Source organism: Monodelphis domestica, chromosome 8 (genome assembly GCF_027887165.1).
Source record: "Monodelphis domestica isolate mMonDom1 chromosome 8, mMonDom1.pri, whole genome shotgun sequence".
In the NCBI taxonomy this organism is placed as follows: Eukaryota; Metazoa; Chordata; class Mammalia; order Didelphimorphia; family Didelphidae; genus Monodelphis; species Monodelphis domestica.
Window position 1 is genome coordinate 220,608,226 of NC_077234.1, and position 8,382 is coordinate 220,616,607.

At 36.3% G+C, this 8,382-nt stretch overlaps 1 pseudogene; it reads right to left on the bottom strand.

Annotated features, from left to right (window-relative positions):
* Positions 1-2,411: 2,411 nt before the first annotated feature.
* On the bottom strand, positions 2,412-3,340 carry LOC100018845 (ras-related protein Rab-25-like; annotated as a pseudogene).
* Positions 3,341-8,382: the final 5,042 nt, after the last annotated feature.

The following is an 8,382-nucleotide window of genomic DNA, read 5'->3' on the forward strand; positions in this document are numbered from 1 at the left end:
TATAATTATTGATGACTTTGGAGTTTTATATCAAGAGCTAAACAAAAGATATGGCAACATCTATTCCACAATATAATATTGGACACAGTTCTCACAACTATGTTCAGTGTACTTTTCTTGGGACTAAAGAATCCCATTTTCTCTAAGCCACTTGATTCTACTGGTCATCTTCCTCTGTATATCACAGTTTTCTAAGATCACTAGTAATATGTGGCAATGTGCAGAATAAAATAATAAGAATAATAAGAAAAGAATAATGAAAATAACCTTTAATGCTTGCAAAGTATTTTCTATATTTTAAAAAATAAATTATTTGATTCTTACAAAAACTCTGAGAATAGGTACTATTATTCTCATTTTATAGATGCCATAACTAAGGTATATACAGTTTTCTGGGGTCCAGCAGCCAGGAAATATCTAAGCTGAATTTGAATATAAAGGTCTTCCTTAGTCCAAGTCTAGTTCTATATGCAGTGGGAAACCTAGCTTCCTCCAGTTGTGATCTGATCAAGGGAGTACAGTTTAAAATCTCCTTTGATATTTAGTTACCTTTTAGCTATTCATGAAATCACTAAAAACATTGGGGTTCATAATTTACAAGTAAAAGAATAAATATTTGTCAAAATCTAGATAAATAAGTCTCTTTAATTTTGCTTTGTTTTTCAAATGAGCTATCATAGCTCCTAAAATTTAATATTTAAGCAGCCAATATAGTTTAGGGATTAACATGAAGTTGAGGACAGATTTTGAAGGAATGCTTTAGGTGGAACTGTCATTATCAATATGATGAATATAAAATTTAAAATAATAATATATAGTCTAAAAAACATCTTTATTCATGTTTGTATAGTTATGTTTGTTTGTATTCCTTTGCAGTAAATATACTGAAATCCTTTGTTTCTTGAAAACTTATATTTGCATTTTGCAAGGCTAACAATGCATGTTCTGATCTGGGGTTTTGCAATGCTGATCTTGGATTTTACATTTTAATATTTTATTCTCCTGATAATCCTAGGAGCAGAAGCAGTATTCTTCCAAAGTGGAAAAGGCTTTTGTTATTTTAACTGCTTCAAGTGAATAAGGAAAACTTGCCTAGTATGAAATTCTCTGTTTGTATAAATTCTTGATATAACTCCATAAAGCAATCTACTTGGCACCTTTTAAGATTTCTCAGTACTTGGTGTATTGACTTTAACCATAATTAATGTCTTATATTCCTTGATCTTTGTAAGATTGTAATTCTCTAAGTATTTGCACTGGAACAATAATCCATTCTTTTCTGGAGGTAAAATATTGTTATTTGGGCTATTATTAAATCTATATTCTGTTACATTGCTAAACTAATAAATCTAGGTAATTAATATCAATGATGATATTATTAAACAATTTATTTCCATTATGGACCAACTGACTTCACACACAGAGAAATTCTCTTCTGTACAAATGTGGTGTATCTCTAATTACTAGCAATTTTTCTGGTTAATGAATGACCTTGGTCAAAAGAAATCTAAAGAGAGTCTGCATGGATCTGAAATGGTCTATCAACTGGAAACATAACCAATAACTAAGGTCACAGATAACCTTCTTTGCCTAGGACATTTCTGCTTCCTAATAGTATGGGCTATCAATCTTGGAACAAGCATCAGGTGTAATATGTTGGTCATTCTCTGTTGTGGTTTCTGTTCAGCCATTTTTGTTGTGAACTCCTCATACCTAAACATAAGAAAGTACAACTGAGTTTTAGGTACCTGACACTATAGTGCCATATTACCTCCTTTGTGGTATAGTCTCTATTATAGACACTAGAGAGCACAAAAATTAACTTTTGGATTTGGATTTAGTGGGATTTTGTATGGGAAACTAGGACTCAGAATATAGATAAAACCATTATCATGTATATTCACAATCATGCAGTCTTGCACACAAAAAAATCATTAATATGACTAATTATATTGACTTTTTCCCTAATGTTGAATCATCTTTGTATCTCTTGTATAAATCAAACATGATCATAATGAATTATTTCTTGGATGAATTTCTATAGTATGTTTAAGAGGATTTTATTTAAAAATTTAAATAAATATCCATTAAAGATATGGTATATATAGTCCTCCTATGGTTATCTTTCCCTGGTTTGGGTATTAAAAGCTATATTTAAGAAGAGTTCTGTAGAGTTATTCCTTTTTACAATTTTTTGAAAAAAAATTGTGAAATACATTAATCTTTTTGTTTGGTTGGTTTTGGTTTTCCTTGTTACATACCTTTAGGGATGGGAGGAGGGGGTGCTGCTGGAAGGGCTCAGGAGAACATAGAAAAAAAAATGGGCAGCAGAATCCTGGATCCCTGGGTGGGTGAGAGCAAAGTGCTCAGGGCCAGGTGACCTCAAAGGGAACAGAAATATTCCAGAAACAAGTGAATCTTGTATGGAGGAGAAAGGACCTATAGGAGTAATGGAGAAGGGTGTATGAAATTAGGTTATGGAAACTCCCCTAAACTCTAAGAAAGTGATCAGTCACAGATCCCTCAAGTCAACTAGGAATGGCTTTCTAGGCATTTGCATCCCTTCTCTCTCTCCTTAGTGAGAGTACAACTGAAGGGGTCATCTTTTAGGGCTGAGACTTATGTGGAGAGAATGATGAGAAATTCAGGCCAAATGGAAGAGGCTTCAGGCCAAGACACTCAGTTAAACAGTTGGCTTCAGAGGCTGATACAGCAAGCCTTCCTCTCCTCAGACCCCAGCTCTTGCCCTGGTTGGGCATTGCCTAGGGTGACTGCATTGGCATGGGAATTGTTCTGTTGCTGGTTGGACATTTTAGTGAAGATCTCTTTGAGGACAGTTTCAAAGGCCAGTTCAAAATTTAGTGGAGTCAAGATCAGAAGTCTCAATAAACAGGAGTCCATTATTTTCAGCAAACATTCGAGCCTCATCAGCGGGCACTCCTCTGGTCTGGCTCAGATCTCTCTTGTTGCCCACCAGCATGATGGCAACAGTAGCCTCTGCATGGCCATATAGCTCCTTCAGCCAGTGCTCTACCACAGCATAGGTCTGATGCTTGTTTAGGTCAAATACCAGCAGGGCCCCAATTACCCCTTGATAATATGCTGAAGTGATGGCATGGTATGGTTCCAGCCCAGCGGTGTCCCAGATCTGGGCTTTGACAGCAGCTCTTCCTAGCAGCACAGTTTGAGTAGAGAATTCCACCCCAATGGTTGTCCTACTATTATGGCTAAACTCACTTCATGTGAATCTTGACTATAAGTTGGTCTTCCCCACTCTGGACTCCCCAATCAGCACCAACATGAAGACAAAATTATAATCCTCTTTGGTTCCGTTTCCCATCTTGGTCCCACATCGAGCGAGTGTATATGAATATGTGTAGTTGGGGTGAGAGAGGTAGGTGAAAAATGGGCTTAGTTGCCTCTGTGCCCCTCACCCTCTGCTCTCTGGAAGACTGTACCTGACTCTCTTAACATTGGGGACCTACTCACATTAATCTTTAAACAATCTGATAGAGTTTTTCTCCAATCTATTTTTCCTTCTGAACTCATTAAGAACATAACTTTTGTTTTTCTTTTGTAGTGCCTCTACAGCTAATTGTAATTCTTTTCTCTGAGTTTGGATTATTTTAATCTCTATTGGTCTTTTGTTATTTTGGATATTTCATATTTTTAAGGTATTCTATTTCTGTTGGGTTTCTAGTTTTGGTAGCATACAACTCTATTTATTATTTTTATTGATCTTTTTCAGTCTCTTCAATTGGGTCTGACCCCATTTAGGGCTTTCTTGGCAAAGATACTGGGGTGGTTTGCTACTTCCTTCTCCAGTTCATTTTATAGATGAGGCAAAACAGATTAAGTGGCTTGTCCATGGTCACACAGCTTGTAAGTATCTAAGGGCAGATTTGAATTTAAGAGGATGAGTTTTCCTGACTCCAGGCCCACACTTTATCCACTGCCCCACCTAGCTACCAAGTTTTTAATAGGATAATAGGATTATCCTTAAGAGGATAAGGATATCCTACTGAATTCTGTATATTCCTTTTGTTTAAGTTTCTGGTAGATTTGTCTAGAACTGAAACAGGTACACTAAAGTAAATTGTATTTCATTGCATATATTTATCTCTGATTTTCTTTAATCCAGTTCTTCTTTTATGAATTTAGTTTCTAAGGCCCTTAGAACACATGAGTTTAATTTGATATTGTTTTGCTGTCTTCAATTACTTCCACCCTAATTTAGTTTCTTGCTTCTATCTTCTGTTGGAAATCTGTGGGGATTTTTGGCTAATAGCATGATTGCAACTCCTGTTGTTGTTGTTGTTGATGTTGTTGTTGTTGTTGTTGTTGTTGTTTAAATTCACTTAATGCATGAAATTTTGTTTCAATCTCTCTTTTTTCTGTTCTGTATTTCTATTAGTTTTATTTTATTTTATTTTTTATTTTTATTTTTTTTAAAAACCCTTACCTTCCGTCTTGGAGTCAGTACTGTGTATTGGCTCTGAGGCAGAAGAGTGGTAAGGGCTAGGCAATGGGGGTCAAGTGACTTGCCCAGGATCACACAGCTGAGAAGTATCTGAGTCCAGATTTGAACCCAGGACCTCCCACCTTTAGGGCTAGCTCTCAATCCACTGAGCTACCCAGCTGCCCCCTTCTATTAGTTTTATATATACACTATGCATACATACATATATATCGTATAAGCAACAGAGTTCAGGACTTTGTTTTTTTTCATTCAAGCTGTGACTTCCATTTTATCAAATTAATCTACTCATACTTAAAGTTATTAGAATCATATATATTTTTCTTCCATTTTATTACTTAAACTAATCTAATTTTATTTTTAAATTAGACATTTTAAAAATCATTCTTTGTAGAGTACTTTGCCGTACAGTTATTTTTTGAAAAATCTAGTTTAAGGCATTCCTTTCTCCATGAGCTCATTTTCTTTCATGCTATTTCTATTTCTACAGATTTTTCAAATTTTTTCCCTAGCTTTGAAGTTTCATTAAATTATTAATTTTTCTTTCATTTTTTATTGATTTTTAATTACATGTAGAAATAATTTCTGACAATTGTTTTCTGACATTTTGCAATTCAGATTCCCTCCCCTCCTACCCTACATTCTCAAGGGATAAATAGTCTGACATAGGTATATCAGTACTTTCATAGAACACATATTTCCTAAATTTTTCATGCCATTCCTATTTGTAAGATGAATTTCTCTACCTAATTTCATAAATTATACTTTGCAAATGAATTGGACAGAGGATTGAATATGAAGGAAAGAGTGGGCTGGATGTCATTCAAGAAATAGCATAAGGTCTGATCAAGGACACATGTAAAATTCAGTGGAATTGCTCATCAGCTATGGGAAGGGATGGGAGTAGGGGAGGGAAAGAATATGATTCTTGTAACCAAGAAACAGTGTTCTAAATTGACTAATTAAATAAAAATTTCAAAAAAACAAAAAAAAATAAAAGGAAAGTAGTGTCAGGAAGGTAGAAGGAGGAAAGATGATCCAGGAAGAGATGGTCAACATGTCAAATATTGCAGAGGTCCAGAAGAGTGAAGTGTATAAATAGAGATTTTGAGCCTTTGAACTTAATCCTCCAGAAGTCCCTTAGTTTTTCCCAAAATTCCCTTTTCCTGCATCACCACAATTTGTGATTGTATTTAAGTGGCTGTAACTCCTCCCTCTTCTGCTCTTGGACCTGTGACCAGGCTGAAGTCAGGCAGTTCTTTTGTTTTAGTTATTATTAATACAACTTTATAAAATATAATATGTAGTTGTTGAATATTAATTTTAAAATACACATTTGGCTTACCACAAAGGGATTATGAATTCTCTAAAAAAAATTTTTAGAGCAGATAGCCTTATAGTAAAGATAGTAAGTTTGCCTGGTTGCTGCCCTCTACAATGGTCCTGTGGTGGTGTGTGCCTGAGCTCCTGCCCCAGCCTGCTGCCTGCTGCTTTTCCTGTCCATCTGCTTGGTCAGCATTCCTCACTGTTATCCACCAAGCTTGGAGCCTCCTCTTGCCAAGACCAGACCCACCACAAGAGCCTGCCAAACCCAAACATTCTTTTTCCATAGAGGATGACATATAAAAATTTTTCCACCCATATCCCTTTCCACACTCCAAGTGTGTGTTTCTAGCCTGCCATAGCTATTTTTCAGAATGGAGAAAAGAACCCCACACTTTTTAATTTTCAAGCAGATTTATTTAAAGCTGATCATGGACTTCTAGTTTAGAAGGCTGTTACTAAAGGTTTTTCACAGGGAGGGCAGTAAGTTCCAAATCAGGAGATTTAAAGTCAGATTGGGGGAATAAGCCTGTTTTTCCCCCTTCTTTCTCTTGACCCAAAACACCAAGGAGAAGTATTTTTTTCTCTCATATGCAAATACACTATTGTTTTCCCTCCAAGTTTTACTTCTTTATATTTACTCTGTAATCAACACCATTCAGCATCTTTCAGGGAAAACATTATTGCAAAGTATGCTTGAAAATCTGAAACACCAGTTTGAGTTGATAGAGCTAAAAAGTGCATCTACTTAATTCTTTTCCTGGGAATTTTTATTTTCATTGGAGATTTCCCACTTTATTTCCTTCTCTTCAAGAATATGCCACAGGTCTCTTAGTGTGTTAGCCACTAGGTCATGTGTGATCCTTATGGGAGCCCCCTTATATCTGAAGCTCCACTTCTTGGCTCCTTGTAGGATTTTCTCCTTTTCTTGGAAGCTCTTGAATTTGGCAATTACATTCCTAGAGACTGTCTTTTGGGGATTTAGTATAGAGGGTGTTCTATGAACCCTTTCTATTTATATTTTGCCCCCTTGCTCCAGAACATGGGGGCAATTTTCTTTTATAATCTCCTGTAGAATATCGAGTTTATTGTTTATCTCTGGTTTTTCTGGGAGACTGATAATTCGGAGGTTGTCTCTTCTCCCTCTGTTTTCCAAATCTGTGACTTTTTCAGTGAGATATTTTATATTTTCTGGAATATATCAAATTAAAAAGTTTTTGTACAAACAAAACCAATGTAACCAAAATCAGAAGGGTAGCAACAAATTGGGAAACAATCTTCATAAAAACCTCTGACAAAGGTTTATTTACTCAAATTTACAAAGAACTAAATCAATTGTACAAAAAAATCAAGCCATTCTCCAATTGATAAATGGGCAAGGGACATGAACAGGCAGTTCTCAGCCAAAGAAATCAAAACTATTAATAAGCACATGAAAAAGTGCTCTAAATCTCTTATAATCAGAGAGATGCAAATCAAAACAACTCTGAGGTATCACCTCACACCTAGCAGATTGGCTAACATAACAGCTATGGAAAGTAATGAATGCTGGAGGGGATGTGGCAAAGTGGGGACACTGATTCATTGCTGGTGGAGTTGTGAATTGATCCAAGCATTCTGGAGGGCAATTTGGAACTATGCCCAAAGGGTGATAAAAGACTATCTGCCCTTTGATCCAGTTATAGCACTGCTGGGTTTATACCCCAAAGAGATAATAAGGAAAAAGACTTGTTCAAGAATATTCATAGCTGCACTCTTTGTGGTGGCCAAAAATTGGAAAACGAGGGGATGTCCATCAATTGGGGAATGACTGAACAAATTGTGGTATATGTTGGTGATGGAATACTATTGTGCTAAAAGGAATAATAAAGTGGAGGAATTCCATGGAGACTGGAACAACCTCCAGGAAGTGATGCAGAGAGAAAGGAGCAGAACTAGGAAAATATTGTACACAGAAACTGATACATTGTGGTACAATCGAAGGTGATGGTCTTCTCCATTAGTGGCAATGCAATGTTCCTGAACAATCTGCAGGGATCTAAAAAATACTGTCCACAAGCAGAGGATAAACTGTGGGAGTAAAAACACTGATGAAAAGCAACTGCTTGACTACAGGGGTTGAGGGGATATGACTGAGGAGAGACTCTAAATGAACACTCTAATGCAAATACCAACAACAGGGAAATTGGTTCGAGTCAAGAATACATGTGATAACCAGTGGAATCGTGCATTGGCTATGGGAGAGGGAAAAGGTGGTGGGTGGGGGGGAGGGGAGGAAAAGAAAATGATCTTTATTTCCAGTGAATAATGTTTGGAAATGACCAAATAAAATAATGTTTAAAATTAAAAAAAAAAGAATATGCCACAGGGAGGGGGAGTAAAGATGGCCGCATAGAAGGAGCAGAAGTTCAGACCTCTGAATATCCTTCCTTACTGATCACAAACTGAATGCTCTTAGGGGACTGAAAATCAAACCTAACAACAAGATAGAGCCAAGGAACCCTCCTGCTGGACTCAATTCAAAATGTATACTCCTCGAAAAGCTGGAATCCAAGAACACTCAGGTTTAAGGGGAAGGCAGA